At 44.5% G+C, this 16612-nt stretch overlaps 1 pseudogene; it reads right to left on the minus strand.

Moving 5' to 3' along the window:
- The window catches only part of LOC124012265, a 102875-nt pseudogene that overhangs the window by 70544 nt on the left and 15719 nt on the right, over window positions 1-16612 (minus strand).

The raw sequence follows: 16612 nt of genomic DNA on the forward strand, positions 1-16612 counted from the left end.
CCAAAGAGGGAGACAGGAGGGAGAAAGATTTAGCAGAAGAGAGAGATGAGGTGTCAAGCTCATTGAGGATCTCTCCTAGGGTACCTGGTGGACAATATATGACAACAATCATAAGCTTGAGTAGAGAAGTGACAGTGACAGCATGGAATTCAAATGAGCAGATCAAATCAAATTAGTCACATGTGCAGATGCTTACTTAGTCACAACGAAATGCTTACTTACGAGCCCCTAACCAACAGTGCAGTTTCAAAAAATATGAAAAAATAAAATAAAATAAAAAATAAAAAAATAAAATAAGAATAAGAGATAAAAGTAACAAGTAATAAAAGAGCAGCAGTAAAAAATAACAATATATACAGGGGGGTGCCGGTACAGAGTCAATGTGCACCGGTTAGTTGAGGTAGTTGAGGTAGTATGTACAGTTGAAGTCGGAAGTTTACATACACCTTAGGCAAATACATTTAAACTCAGTTTTTCACAATTCCTGACATTTTTATCTTAGTAAAATGTCACTGTTTTAGGATAGTTAGGATCACCACTTTATTTTAAGAATGTGACATTTCAGAATAATAGTGGAGAGGATTATTTATTTAATCTTTAATTTCTTTCATCACATTCGCTGTGGGTCAGAAGTTTACATACACTGAATTAGTATTTGGTAGCATTGCCTTTAAATTTTTTAACTTGAGGCAAAAGTGTTGGTTAGCCTCCCACAAGCTTCCCACAATATGTTGGGTGAATTTTGGCCCATTCCACCTGACAGAGCTGGTGTAACTGAGTCAGGCTTGTAGGCCTCCTTGCTCGCACATGCTTTTTCAGTTCTGCCCACAAATTCTATATAGGTGTTTGTCGGCTTGCAAGCCTCCCCCTTTATCCTCCAAACTTAACGATGGCCAACCAGTTATATTTTTATTTCACCAGACCAGAGGACATTTCTCCAAAAAGTACGATATTTGTCCCCATGTGCAGTTGCAAACCATAATCAGTTTTTTATGGTGGTTTTGGAGCAGTGGCTTCTTCCTTGCTGAGCGGCCATTCAGGTTATGTTGATATAGGGCTTGTTATACTGTGGATATAGATACTTTTGTACCCGTTTCCTCCAGCATCTTCACAAGGTCCTTTGCTGTTGTTCTGGGATTGATTTGCACTTTTTGCACCAAAGTATGTTCATCTCTAGGAGACAGACAACATCTCCTTCGCGGTATGACAGCTGCATTGTCCCATGGTGTTTATACTTGCATACTATTGTTAAGAAATGTAGTAACTTCAGGAGTTTGGAAATTGCTCCCAAGGATGAACCAGACTTGTGGAGGTCTCCAATATTTTACAGCTGATTTATTTTGCTTTTCCAATGAGGTCAAGCAAAGAGTCACTGGGTTTGAAGGTAGGCCTTGAAATACATCCACAGGTACACCTCCAATTGACTCAAATGACGTCAATTAGCCTATCAGAAGCCATGACATCCTTTTCTGGAATTTTCCAAGCTGTTGGGATAGGGCTGTTTACTGCCCCCGCTGGAGTAATTGCGGGCCCATAGTAAACATAATTTTATTTTTGTCAAAAGTTGCTAATATATGCAAATAAAAAATATTATTGAATATATTATTGAAAACACTCTAAAGCTTCTAAAACCGTTTAAATTATGTCTGTATGTAAAGCAGAACTCTCAGGGCAGTCATTCTCCCAAACTCTCTCTTGTCATCAGAAAAGTTGGCCCAACTTTGACATCATCGACCCCACCCTTCCCAAGCACCTACAGGTCTGGGAACAGTCTCTCTGTCTTCAGCGCGATCTCAGCTTTCAATGGGGATTCTCATTGTGAGAATCGCGTGCTCACGAGAGTTTTGGCCTGCCGAAACCTTTCGGTGACGCGAAAAAACAGGTCACTCTCATGCACACTCTGCTCCGGTCCTGTCTTTTTTCCAAGATCGATTATACAATGCATGCGTTTCTGTTCGTCCTCACGATTGCTGTACACCTTTATAACATGTTAAAGCTTGATTATGAAGTTAGTTTGACAAGTTTAATCGACATATAATATGTAAGTTCGACGTTTTGGTGCGCATCCACTTGACTTTTGGTTACATTTCAACCGAAATGTGTCGTGTTTGAGAACCGAAAGACACAGACTGCAAAACTAAACGCTGTTTTTGGTAAGTATAATTCCTTTCAGGTCTTCTGATGGAAGAACAGCAAAGGTAAGGGAATATTTATGTGGTAAATTTGGGTTTATGTGGACTCCAAGATAGAGGAGCCATAATGCTACTTTTTGAGCGCAGACTCATAGTATAGCCTAGTGAACGAAACCTGTAACGTTAAAAATAAATGTAACACAGCGATTGCATTCAGAAGACGTGTATCTAACTATATATATATGTAGAACATGCATATTTAGTCAAAGTTTATGATGTGTATTCCTTGTTAGCTGACGTTATCTGCCGGAGCTATCGTCATTTCTCAGGAAATTTGAGTAGCATTTTTTGAACGATGCATCATTGTAAACAGAGATTTATGGATATATATAGCATATTATTGAAAAAAACATAAATGTACTGTGTAACATGTTATATTACTGTCATCTGATGAAGATTTCAAAAGGTTAGTGCATTATTTTTCTTTTAATCCTGCGTTTGTTGATTGCATATTTTTTTCAACTTGGCTATGCAAATTAGCTGTGTCTTCGGTGGTGGTTTGACATAAATATGTGCTATGTTTTTGCCGTAAAACATTTTAGAAATCTGACTTGCTGGGTAGATAAACAAGGTGTTTATCTTTCATTTGAGCCATTGGACTTGTTAATGTGTGGAGGTTAAATATTTTTAGGAATATTTTTGCGTTCCATGCGCCACCTTCCAGCTGAACGTGGGGGGGGGGGGGGGTGTTCCAAAATTGGAACCCTAGTCCCCTTCTGGTTAAAGGCACAGTCACTTCTGACCCACTGGAATTGTGTACAGTGAATTATAAGTCAAATAATATGTCTGTAAACAATTGTTGGAAAAATTACTTGTGTCTTGCACAACTTGCCAAAACTATAGTTAACAAGACATTTGTGGACTGGTTGAAAAACTAGTTTTAATGACTCCAACCTATGTGTATGTAAACTTCCGATTTCAACTGTATATGTATGTAGAGTTATTTAAAGTGCATAGATGACAACAGAGAGTGGCATTGGCGCTCCGGTACAGATTGCCTGTGGTAGTAGAGAGAACAGTCTATGACTGGGGCGGCTGGAGTCTTTCACAATTTTTAGGGCCTTCCTCTGACACCGCCTGGTAAAGAGGTGCTGGATGGCAGGAAGCTTGGCCCCAGTGATTATTATTATTATTTACCTTTATTTAACTAGGCAAGTCAGTCAGTTAATACAAATTATTATTTTCAATGACGGCCTAGAAACAGTGGGTTAACTGCTTTGTTCAGGGGCAGAACGGCAGATTTTTTAAATTGTCAGCTCGGGGATTAAATCTTGCAACATTTCGGTTACTAGTCCAATGCTCTAACCACTAGGCTACCTGCCGCCCCACAGTGATGTACTGGGCCGTTGACACTACTCTCTGTAGTGTCTTGTGGTCAGAGGCAGAGCAGTTGCCATACCAGGCATTGATGCAACCAGTCAGGATTCTTTCGATGGTGCAGCTGTAGAACCTTTGAGAATCTGAGGACCCATGCCAAATCTTTTCAGTCTCCTGAGGGGGAATAGGTTTTGTTATGCCCTCTTCACAACTGTCTTGGTGTGCTTGGACCATGTTAGTTTGTTGGTGATGTGGACACCAAGGAACTTGAAGCTCTCAACCTGCTCTACTGCAGCCCCGTCGATGAGAATGGGGGTGTGCTCAGTCCTCTTTTTACTGTAGTCCACAATCATCTAATTTGTCTTGATCACGTTGAGGGAGAGGCTGTTGTCCTGGTACCACACGGCCAGGTCTCTGACCTCCTCCCTATAGGCTGTCTTGTTGTTGTCGGTGATCAGGCCTACCACTGTTGTGTCATCTGCAAATTTAATGATGGTGTTGGAGTCGTGCCTGGCCGTGCAGATACGAGTGAACAGGGAGTACAGGAGGGGGCTGAGCACGCACCCCTGAGGGACCCATGTGTTGAGGATCTGCGTGGCGGATGTGTTGTTGCCTACATTTACCACCTGGGGGCAGCCCGTCAGGAAGTCCAGGATCCAGTTGCAGAGGGAGGTGTTTAGTCCCAGGATCCTTAGCTTATTGATGAGCTTTGAGGGCACTATGGTGTTGAACGCTGAGCTATAGTCAATGAATAGCATTCTCACATAGGTGTTCCTTTTGTTCAGGTGGGAAAGGGCAGTGTGGAGTGCAATAGAGACTGTGTCATCTGTGGATCTGTTGAGGCAGTATGCAAATTAGAGTGGGTCTAGTGTATCTGGGATGATGGTGTTGATGTGAGCCATGACCAGCCTTTCAAAGCACTTCATGGCTACAGACGTGAGTGCTACGGGTCGGTAGTCATTTAGGCAGGTTACCTTAGTGTTCTTGGACACAGGCACTATGATGGCCTGCTTAAAACATGTTGGTATCACAGACTCGGACAGGTTGAAATTGTCAGTGAATACACTTGCCAGTTAGTCAGCACATGCTCACAATACACGTCCTGGTAATCCGTCTGGCCTTGCGACCTTGTGAATGTTGAAGGTCTTACTCACATCGGCTGCGGAGAGCGTGATCACAGTCTTCCGGTACAGCTGGTGCTCTCATGCATATTTCAGTGTTATTTGCCTTGAAGCGAGCATAGAAGTAGTTTAGCTCGTCCGGTAGGCTTGTGTCACTGGGCAGCTCTCGGCTGTGCTTCCCTTTGTATTCTGTAATCTGTTTGCAGGCCCTGCCACATCCGACGAGCATCAGAGCCGGTGTAGTATGACTCGATCTTAGTCCTGTATTGATGCTTTGCCTGTTTGATAGTTCGACATAGGGATTTCTTATAAGCTTCCGGCTTAGAGTCCCGCTCCTTGAAAGCGGTGTGGATGCAGACTGTAATCCATGGCTTCTGGTTGGGATATGTACAGTCATTGTTAGGACAATGTCATCGATGCACTTACTGATGAAGCCACTGACAGATGTGGTGTACTCCTCAATTCCATCGGAGGAATTCCGGAACATATTCCAGTCTGTGCTAGCAAAACAGTCCTGTAGCTTAGAATCTGCTTCATCTGACCACTTTTTTATTGATCTAGTCACTGGTGCTTCCTGCTTTAATTTAGGCTTATAAGCAGGAATCGGGAGAATGGAATTATGGTCAGATTTAAAACTCTCTCGGTAGGTAATGTGGTCTGCAGCTTATCATGAGAAACTCTATCTCAGGCGAGCAATAGCTCGAGACTTCCTTAGATATCGTAGCTATTGTTTACAAAAATACATGGTCCGACGCCCCTTGTCTTACCAGATGCCGATGTTCTATCCTGCCAGTACAACGTATAACCAGCCAGCTGGATGTTGATATTGTCGTCGTTCAGCCACGACTCCGTGAAGCTCCGTGAGGCTGAAATGAACTTGGCGTTCTTGACTCAGATTGGCAGTTCTAAACGCTGCCAGAGATCCGGAATTCCACATGGGTTGTGCGTGCAGTGTATACTAAATCATAAGGGTTGCAGCCAAGGGGGGCGGGGCATCTGTAAAGCAGGGAGAGGAGCGAAAAGGTATAGGAAACACACACAGATGCAAAAGAGCAAAATAACATAATCCGAAAATATCTAGGTAAGATACTCAAGTGACACTTACAAAAAAATATTGTAGTTTTGAAACACCACAATCATCCTCGGTATAACCACACCACTCTCACCTCAGTATAAGTGCAGTAACTGCAGTAGAAGTGCAGTAACTGCAGTAAAAGTGCAGTATAACGGCAGTAAAAGTGCAGTAACTGCAGTAAAAGTGCAGTATAACTACAGTAAAAGTGCAGTATAACTGCAGTAAAAGTGCAGTAACTGCAGTAAAAGTGCAGTATAACTGCAGTAAAAGTGCAGTATAACTGCAGTAAAAGTGCAGTATAACGGCAGTAAAAGTGCAGTATAACGGCAGTAAAAGTGCAGTATAACGGCAGTAAAAGTGCAGTAACTGCAGTAAAAGTGCAGTAACTGCAGTAAAAGTGCAGTAACTGCAGTCGACTGTGGTATTTTTGACGCAGTAATAGCAAAATAGTTATACAGCACTAACTGCAGTTATACTGCACTCTAACTGCAGTTATACTGCACTTTTTTTATACTGCACTCTAACTGCAGTTATACTGAGGTGAGAGTGGTGTGGAACCTTCCACAAATAACTCAGCAGAACAGTCTTTGTTTTGGCGGCGGTCTTAGTTTTGCCAACGAGACCGCCACTGACACGACCACCGCTTACAGCTGCTGCTGAGAAGCCAGGAGAGACTGAAGTACTAACACTAATTAATAATTGCCAAGCAGAAGTGAAGAGCACACCTCCCTGTACTAATTGCTGATTGCCTAAGAGAGGAGAAACCACTCCCTCGCCAATACAGCCACTGATTACCAAAACAAGTCACAAATTGCCCTGCCCCTTGATCCTGGTTGATGTGTCAACAATCATCTGCAAGTTATGAGCAGTCATCTGTTCACACACCAAGAAGGCTACTGGGGAGACAGGCAGCACTTAAAGTAGATGGCCCTAGCTAGCTAAATGACAGTACTCGACAACAAATAAAGACAAAAATGATGTTATATTGCTCCTGGAGATATCACAAGTCCTCTAACTATAGAATGAAGAGAGAGAGAGAGAGAGAGAGAGAATGGAGTAGAGAGAAAGATAATGGAGTATAGAGAATGAGTAGAGAGAGAGATAACAACATTAAAACAAGTTAAAGAAAGTAGTAGACAAGAGGAGAAGTGGTGGAGAGGAGTGAGAGAGCAAAAACTACTTCAAGGTCTACTTCAAGAGTGATTGAAATGCTACTAGTGTGCACCTCTATCTAGCTAACCCTTTCACACCGGTCACATCCCCATACTGTTTTTATTGACTTTTTTGCTCTTTTGCACACCAGTATTTCTACTTGCACATCATCATCTGCACATCTATCACTCCAGTGTTAATTTGCTAAATTGTAATTACTTCGCTACTATGGCCTATTTATTGCCTTGCCTCCTTACACCATTTGCACACACTGTACATAGATTTTCTATTGTGTTATTGACTGTACTTTTGTTTATCCCATGTGTAACTCTGTTGTTTTTTGTCACGCTGCTTTGTTTTATCTTGGCCAGGTTGCAGTTGTAAATGAGAACTTGTTCTCAACAGGCCTACCTGGTTAAATAAAGGTGTTCTCAACAGGCCTACTTGGTTAAATAAAGGTGTTCTCAACAGGCCTACCTGGTTAAATAAAGGTGTTCTCAACAGGCCTACCTGGTTAAATAAAGGTGTTCTCAACAGGCCTACCTGGTTAAATAAAGGTGTTCTCAACAGGCCTACCTGGTTAAATAAAGGTGTTCTCAACAGGCCTACCTGGTTAAATAAAGGTGTTCTCAACAGGCCTACCTGGTTAAATAAAGGTGTTCTCAACAGGCCTACCTGGTTAAATAAAGGTGTTCTCAACAGGCTTACCTGGTTAAATAAAGGTGTTCTCAACAGGCTTACCTGGTTAAATAAAGGTGTTCTCAACAGGCCTACCTGGTTAAATAAAGGTGTTCTCAACAGGCCTACCTGGTTAAATAAAGGTGTTCTCAACAGGCCTACCTGGTTAAATAAAGGTGTTCTCAACAGGCCTACCTGGTTAAATAAAGGTGTTCTCAACAGGCCTACCTGGTTAAATAAAGGTGTTCTCAACAGGCCTACCTGGTTAAATAAAGGTGTTCTCAACAGGCCTACCTGGTTAAATAAAGGTGTTCTCAACAGGCCTACCTGGTTAAATAAAGGTGTTCTCAACAGGCCTACCTGGTTAAATAAAGGTGTTCTCAACAGGCCTACCTGGTTAAATAAAGGTGTTCTCAACAGGCCTACCTGGTTAAATAAAGGTGTTCTCAACAGGCCTACCTGGTTAAATAAAGGTGTTCTCAACAGGCCTACCTGGTTAAATAAAGGTGTTCTCAACAGGCCTACCTGGTTAAATAAAGGTGTTCTCAACAGGCCTACCTGGTTAAATAAAGGTGTTCTCAACAGGCCTACCTGGTTAAATAAAGGTGTTCTCAACAGGCCTACCTGGTTAAATAAAGGTGTTCTCAACAGGCCTACCTGGTTAAATAAAGGTGTTCTCAACAGGCCTACCTGGTTAAATAAAGGAGAAATAAAAATAAATAAACATCAGATGGCAAATGTTACTCAGTAACTCCATGGACGGAAGCCATATTTGACAGAGAGAGAAAGAGACAGAACCTCCTGCCAAATGTAGGACCATATTAGAGAGACACATATTTCCCTCAGAATACACAGATCCATAAAGAATTTGAAAACAAATCCAATTTTGAAAACTCCCATATCTATTGGGTGAAATTCCACAGTGTGCCATCACAGCAGCAAGATGTGTGACCTGTTGCCACAAGAAAAGGGCAACCAGTGAAGAACAAACACCATTGTAAATACAACCCATATTTATTTTCCCATTTTACTTGAACTATTTGCACATTGTTACAACACTGTATATATACATAATACGACATGAAACATTTCTTCATTCTTTTGGAACTTGTGTGAGTGTAATAGTTACTGTTTTATTGTTTATTTCACTTGCTTTGGCAATGTACACATTTGTTTCCAATGGCAATAAGCACCTTGAATTGAAGAGAGACAAAGAGCGATCCAAGATGGGCAAGCGAGCCACTGTGGGAAGAAAAATAGTCCTCTCTGGTCCCTGCCAAGCCAAGAGTGACAGAGCCCTAACAGAGCCCTAACATAGTCCTAACAGAGCAGAGCCCTAGCAGAGCCCAAAGCAGAGCAATAGCAAGCCATAGCAGAGCCCCAACAGAGCCCTAGCAGAGCAGAGCCCTAACAGAGCCCTAACATAGTCCTAACAGAGCAGAGCAATAGCAGAGCCCTAGCAGAGCAATAGCAAGCCATAGCAGAGCCCCAACAGAGCCCTAGCAGAGCCCTAGTAGAGCAGAGCCCTAACAGAGCCCTAGCAGAGCAGAGCCCTAGCAGAGCAGAGCCCTAACAGAGCCCCAGCAGAGCCCCGCAGAGCCCCAGCAGAGCCCTAACAGAGCAGAGCCCTAACAGAGCCCCAGCAGAGCCCCGCAGAGCCCCAGCAGAGCCCTAGTAGAGCAGAGCCCTAACAGAGCCCTAGTAGAGCAGAGCCCTAACAGAGCCCCAGCAGAGCCCCGCAGAGCCCCAGCAGAGCCCTAACAGAGCAGAGCCCTAACAGTACTCTAGCAGAACCCTAAAAGTGCAGTAGCAGAGCCCTAACAAAGGCCTAGCAGAGCCCTGACAGAGCAGAGCCTTAGCAGAGCCCTGGCAGAGCCCGGCGGAGCTAAGCATGTGTGATTGAAGAGAGGATAATTGTTATTTGTTATTTACTGCTGCTCTTTAACTATTTGTTATTCTTATCTCTTACTTTTTTTGTTGGTATTTTATTAAAACTGCATTGTTGGTTAGGGGCTTGTCAGTGAGCATTTCACTGTAAGGTCTACATCTGTTGGTTAGGGGCTTGTCAGTGAGCATTTCACTGTAAGGTCTACATCTGTTGGTTAGGGGCTTGTCAGTGAGCATTTCACTGTAAGGTCTACATCTGTTGGTTAGGGGCTTGTCAGTGAGCATTTCACTGTGAGGTCTACACCTGTTGTATTCAGCATTTCACTGTAAGGTCTACATCTGTTGGTTAGGGGCTTGTCAGTGAGCATTTCACTGTAAGGTCTACATCTGTTGGTTAGGGGCTTGTCAGTGAGCATTTCACTGTGAGGTCTACATCTGCTGGTTAGGGGCTTGTCAGTGAGCATTTCACTGTAAGGTCTACATCTGTTGGTTAGGGGCTTGTCAGTGAGCATTTCACTGTGAGGTCTACATCTGTTGGTTAGGGGCTTGTCAGTGAGCATTTCACTGTAAGGTCTACATCTGTTGGTTAGGGGCTTGTCAGTGAGCATTTCACTGTAAGGTCTACATCTGTTGGTTAGGGGCTTGTCAGTGAGCATTTCACTGTGAGGTCTACATCTGTTGGTTAGGGGCTTGTCAGTGAGCATTTCACTGAGCTATGTTGTATTCAGCATTTCACTGTAAGGTCTACATCTGTTGGTTAGGGGCTTGTCAGTGAGCATTTCACTGTAAGGTCTACATCTGTTGGTTAGGGGCTTGTCAGTGAGCATTTCACTGTAAGGTCTACATCTGTTGGTTAGGGGCTTGTCAGTGAGCATTTCACTGTGAGGTCTACATCTGTTGGTTAGGGGCTTGTCAGTGAGCATTTCACTGTAAGGTCTACATCTGTTGGTTAGGGGCTTGTCAGTGAGCATTTCACTGTGAGGTCTACATCTGTTGGTTAGGGGCTTGTCAGTGAGCATTTCACTGTAAGGTCTACATCTGTTGGTTAGGGGCTTGTCAGTGAGCATTTCACTGTAAGGTCTACATCTGTTGGTTAGGGGCTTGTCAGTGAGCATTTCACTGTGAGGTCTACATCTGTTGGTTAGGGGCTTGTCAGTGAGCATTTCACTGTAAGGTCTACATCTGTTGGTTAGGGGCTTGTCAGTGAGCATTTCACTGTAAGGTCTACATCTGTTGGTTAGGGGCTTGTCAGTGAGCATTTCACTTCTACACCTGTTGTATTCAGCATTTCACTGTAAGGTCTACATCTGTTGGTTAGGGGCTTGTCAGTGAGCATTTCACTGTGAGGTCTACATCTGTTGGTTAGGGGCTTGTCAGTGAGCATTTCACTGTGAGGTCTACACCTGTTGTATTCAGCATTTCACTGTAAGGTCTACATCTGTTGGTTAGGGGCTTGCCAGTGAGCATTTCACTGTGAGGTCTACACCTGTTGTATTCAGCATTTCACTGTAAGGTCTACATCTGTTGGTTAGGGGCTTGTCAGTGAGCATTTCACTGTGAGGTCTACATCTGTTGGTTAGGGGCTTGTCAGTGAGCATTTCACTGTGAGGTCTACATCTGTTGGTTAGGGGCTTGTCAGTGAGCATTTCACTGTAAGGTCTACATCTGTTGGTTAGGGGCTTGTCAGTGAGCATTTCACTGTGAGTTGTCTTGTCACATTTCTGTCTACATCTGTTGGTTCAGCATTTCACTGTTGGTTAGGTCTACATCTGTTGGTTAGGGGCTTGTCAGTGAGCATTTCACTGTAAGGTCTACATCTGTTGGTTAGGGGCTTGTCAGTGAGCATTTCACTGTGAGGTCTACACCTGTTGTATTCAGCATTTCACTGTAAGGTCTACATCTGTTGGTTAGGGGCTTGTCAGTGAGCATTTCACTGTAAGGTCTACATCTGTTGGTTAGGGGCTTGTCAGTGAGCATTTCACTGTAAGGTCTACATCTGTTGGTTAGGGGCTTGTCAGTGAGCATTTCACTGTAAGGTCTACATCTGTTGGTTAGGGGCTTGTCAGTGAGCATTTCACTGTAAGGTCTACATCTGTTGGTTAGGGGCTTGTCAGTGAGCATTTCACTGTGAGGTCTACACCTGTTGTATTCAGCATTTCACTGTAAGGTCTACATCTGTTGGTTAGGGGCTTGTCAGTGAGCATTTCACTGTAAGGTCTACATCTGTTGTATTTGGCGCATGTGACAAATACAATTTGATTTGATATGATAAAGGATGAGTGTGTTCGTCTACCTCAGGAAGAGGAGAAGAGAGAAAAGAAATGGGGCCTGTGGTTTGGGGGGTTAAACGGCAGAACATGCTCACACATTAATATCCATCTGATCTCTGGATAACGAGAAAGGAACGCCTCTGTTTGTAATAGACCCCGGAGCGAAAAACAATATCTCTTCTCCCCCGACGACTCCTGCCTCCTTTCATCCCTCTCCAACACAAAACACGGAGGAGGCCCGTGCCAAGCGGTTGGAGATCGACTCCTCTCTCTTTCTTTCTTTCATTTCATTATTTATCTCCTTCATTCTGGTTTTTCTTCCCCTCCTGATGAAAAGACATGGCACATCCCCAGGACACACTCATAGTGACTGACACAAGGGAGCCTGGGAGGTGCCATTTCGGTTTTCCATCCTTTCATTTTTTGATATAATTTCCCCCAGCACACATTTTCCCAACAGCGTCACTCACTTACCCAAATTGACCCCTTTCATGGGAGAAGCAATGTGTGTGTGTGTGTGTGTCAAAGAATAAGAGGCATACAGGGTTAGACTTGTCATACTGTATTATCAGTTCATATCTATAGGGTGGATTTAAAGGTCCATTCCTCACCCTGAAAGGTCTATGGACCTGAATAAACTGAAATCAACTAAGTGATTCGGTCTGACATTTGCCCTTTTATCTTTCCATTGCCCCTGTCACTTTTTTTGTAGTGGCTGTTTAAAAGAAAACCAAACCATACAGTTCCCCCTGGCCCAGATACTACTTTCAGGGTGAGGAACCAACTATTAAGTTGTAAAATGTTGAACTTGTCCTTTAAAAGGGGCAATCTGCAGTTGCTACATCCATTTTAGGACTTGAAGAATATAAGTTATACTCCATCAGAACCCAAAATATAAACTTTTTCAACAAAGTAAATGTAAACAAACACTAAAGAGCCTCCAAACATGGTTAAAACTATCATTTGGATGGTCAGCTCTTGCATCCATAGCTTTGTCTATGAATTTGAGAGTGGTTACATTTCTCCAGCACCATCCTTCAGCTTTTTACCGAAACAGTGGGGGAAATGCTTTGTTATTGTTCCAACTGCTGATTGCCACTTTAACTGTGTGGACTATTTTAACTTCTCTTCAATACTGAGTTTATCACTGCCAAAAACAGCACATACAAATTTACAACCACATAAAGTGTATCTATGGTTGCTGTCAACTCCTCTCACAGCCTCCGATGCCATTGACGACACACACACACACACACACACACACACACACACACACACACACACACACACACACACACACACACACACACACACACACACACACACACACACACACACACACACACACACACACACACACACACACGCACGCACGCACGCACGCACGCACGCACGCACGCACGCACACACACACACATACACACATCATTACGCTATAGAAACCCATGTTGACAACAGAGTCAAGCTTTCAGACTACAATATGGAAGCAAACTACTTGTAAAGAGAAAATAACTCCAGTAATCAGTGTAGCTGTATTGTAGTACTGTTATATCTATACCAGAACACTTAGGCATGAACATACATTAATAATAGTAGTGGAATAAAAGTGTCCTGTAAAATCCATTATCTCACAACTTCTACAACCCAGAAATATTAGCACCGTATGTGGTCTGCTAAAACATCTGCTAAATGGGGTACATTGGTTTGCATGGTGGGAGTGGGTGGCTGTGCATGTGTATGCCTGTGATTCTCTGTGTGTGTGTGTGTGTGTGTGTGTGTGTGTGTGTGTGTGTGTGTGTGTGTGTGTGTGTGTGTGTGTGTGTGTGTGTGTGTGTGTGTGTGTGTGTGTGTGTGTGTGCGTGCGTGCGTGCGTGCGTGCGTGCGTGCGTGCGTGCGTGCGTGTGTGCGTGTGTGTGAGGTAGACTCTGGGCGTAGGAAACAGAGTCAAGCAGCCCATACGACTGGAGAATCCACGTGGGTGGGTGAACACATGTGGCCTGCTGGATTAGGAAGTGGTAGGCCACATCTTTTTATTATGGAGATGTCTCTGTAATCCCCCTCTCTCTCTTGGGAGTGGGGAGGCCCTCTAACTTTCCTCCCCGGCCCTCAGTCGCCTCCTCATCACTCCCTCAAACACATGCACATTCACACGCACACACACCACAAAAACTCACCCTAGAGTCTATAATAATTAGCATCAGGACCAACCAGAAGGTATTTTCTGCACCAAAACCTCAGATTTCTTTAGTCACCATTGAGCGGACATGTTCCGTAATATCATGTTCTGCCCAAGTAGACCAAAGCCCAGGAACCCCTGAAGAAATCCCTGCTTTCATTAAATATCACTTCACTCCTTATTTTGTATCTATGGTGTCATTGTCATCGTTGCAGCGGGGGAGTGGTACATCCTCCTAGTCTTAGGCCAGCATCCCAAAATGGAACCCTATTCCTGTCATAGTGCACTACTTTTGGCCAGAGCCCTATGGGAGCTCTGGTCAAAAGTAGTGCACTATTTAGGAAATAGGGTACCATTTGGGACACTGGTGGCAGTAGCTCTACCCACATCCAGTTGTATCCGGCTGCCAGTTAAAACATGAATCAACTGGAGGGAAATACTGTAACTCTTTGTCAGATATTGGCAGGATACATTAAAAGACAAAGTGATGTGAAAACATTTTTATTTAGGCTCTGTTGAGACTCAAAACACAATTGTGAATCAGACTGTTGTTAAATATATAGACATATATATCACACAAATCCAGTATCTGTATCCTGTGGGGAACAGTTATAGGTCATATCAACCTAGATCAGACACTTTGTGAATACAGGCCCTGTACCCAACATATTTATAGACCTGGACCTGGGACTGATTTTACCTGGCAGTGGAAGACATACTCAGGTGTGTTCTTGTTAAACTTCATGTTCCAGACCAGAGCTACACCGTCAGGCTCGTGAGGAGCATCTTCGTTGTTGTTGTAGGACACCACCAACAGCTCTGGGTACTGGGGAGGAAGAGGAGGGGGAGGAAGAGGAGAGGGGCACAAGATCAAATAAAATGGAGAGATAGAGGAGTGGAAGGAAAGACGGAAAATTAAAGGAGGATCAGGGGAGGAGGTAGAGGATGGAGAGGAGGTAGAGGATGGAGAGGAGGAAGAGGATGGAGAGGAGGTAGAGGATGGAGAGGAGGTAGAGGATGGAGAGGAGGTAGAGGATGGAGGAGGTAGAGGATGGAGAGGGAGGTAGAGGATGGAGAGGAGGTAGAGGATGGGGAGGAGGATGGAGAGGATGGATGAGGAGGATGGAGAGGAGGAGGAAGAGGATGGAGAGGAGGAAGAGGATGGAGAGGAGGAAGAGGATGGAGAGGAGGTAGAGGATGGAGAGGAGGTAGAGGATGGAGAGGAGGTAGAGGATGGAGGAGGTAGAGGATGGAGAGGAGGTAGAGGATGGGGAGGAGGTAGAGGATGGGGAGGAGGTGGAGAGGATGGGGAGGAGGAAGAGGATGGAGAGGAGGAAGAGGATGGAGAGGAGGTAGAGGATGGAGAAGAGGATGGAGAGGAGGTAGAGGATGGAGAGGAGGTAGAGGATGGAGAGGAGGTAGAGGATGGAGGAGGTAGAGGATGGAGAGGAGGTAGAGGATGGAGAGGAGGTAGAGGATGGGGAGGAGGTAGAGGATGGAGAGGAGGAAGAGGATGGAGAGGAGGTAGAGGATGGAGAGGAGGTAGAGGATGGAGAGGAGGTGGAGGATTGAGAGGAGGTGGAGGATGGAGAGGAGGTAGAGTATGGAGAGGAGGTAGAGGATGGAGAGGAGGTAGAGGATGGAGAGGAGGTAGAGGATGGAGAGGAGGTAGAGGATGGAGAGGAGGTAGAAGATGGAGAGGAGTAGAGGATGGAGAGGAGGTAGAGGATGGAGAAGAGGTAGAGGATGGAGAGGAGGTAGAGGATGGAGAGGAGGTAGAGGATGGAGAGAAGATAGAGGATGGAGAGGAGGTTGAGGATGGAGAGGAGGTAGAGAATGGAGAGGAGGTAGAAGATGGAGAGGAGGTAGAAGATGGAGAGGAGGTAGAGGATGGAGAGGAGGAAGAGGATGGAGAGGAGGTAGAGGATGGAGAGGAGGTTGAGGATGGAGAGGAGGTAGAGGATGGAGAGGAGGTAGAGGATGGAGAGGAGGTAGAGGATGGAGAGGACAGAAGTTAAAATACAATGATTGTCAAGTCAGTGATGACACACACAGACAAATACACCCTCCGTCCAAAACACACACGGCACTTGGGGTGTAGGGTGAAGTTACACCTAAATGCTGTTCTTGGGTCAGTTTAGCATTTCCCCCACTATTGATAAGGTTAGGATTGGGGAGGGGAAGCTGATCCTATAACTGTACATAGGGGAAACTTCACCCCAAAGCAGTCCTTACCTGAGGGGACCAGTCCAGACAGGTGATGACTCGATGTTTGGACCAGTGATAGTCATAGAACAACCTACTGAGGGACTTACTGGACCCGCCTTGTAAGTCCCTGTGGCCAATAGAAACAGGGGTCAGAGGTCACTGGGTGATGTCAATGTAAGTGAGGTCAAATGGGGTTTTGAGAGGATGATGACATCATGAGAAGGGCATGTGTTTGAAGAACAATGAGGAGTCACGTCCTGATTGACACCAAAGGCATTACTCCATGAGGCCATTAGCAGGCCCATAGGCATGCATACACACACCATGTTCCTTCTACAGACCTCACAACAGATAGACACGCATGCACGCACGCACGCACGCACGCACGCACACATTCTTACCCCTCCTTGTCACCCAGGTCTTGTCCGCTGGAGTTGAAGAAGATGTCTGATTCCTGAGCCAGGGCTCTCTCCATCACTCTGATGCTGCAGTCAAAGAAACTGAGGAACTCCTCTGATTTGAGGATCTGCTGCTTC

Source organism: Oncorhynchus gorbuscha, linkage group LG24, assembly GCF_021184085.1.
Source record: "Oncorhynchus gorbuscha isolate QuinsamMale2020 ecotype Even-year linkage group LG24, OgorEven_v1.0, whole genome shotgun sequence".
Classification (NCBI taxonomy): domain Eukaryota; kingdom Metazoa; phylum Chordata; class Actinopteri; order Salmoniformes; family Salmonidae; genus Oncorhynchus; species Oncorhynchus gorbuscha.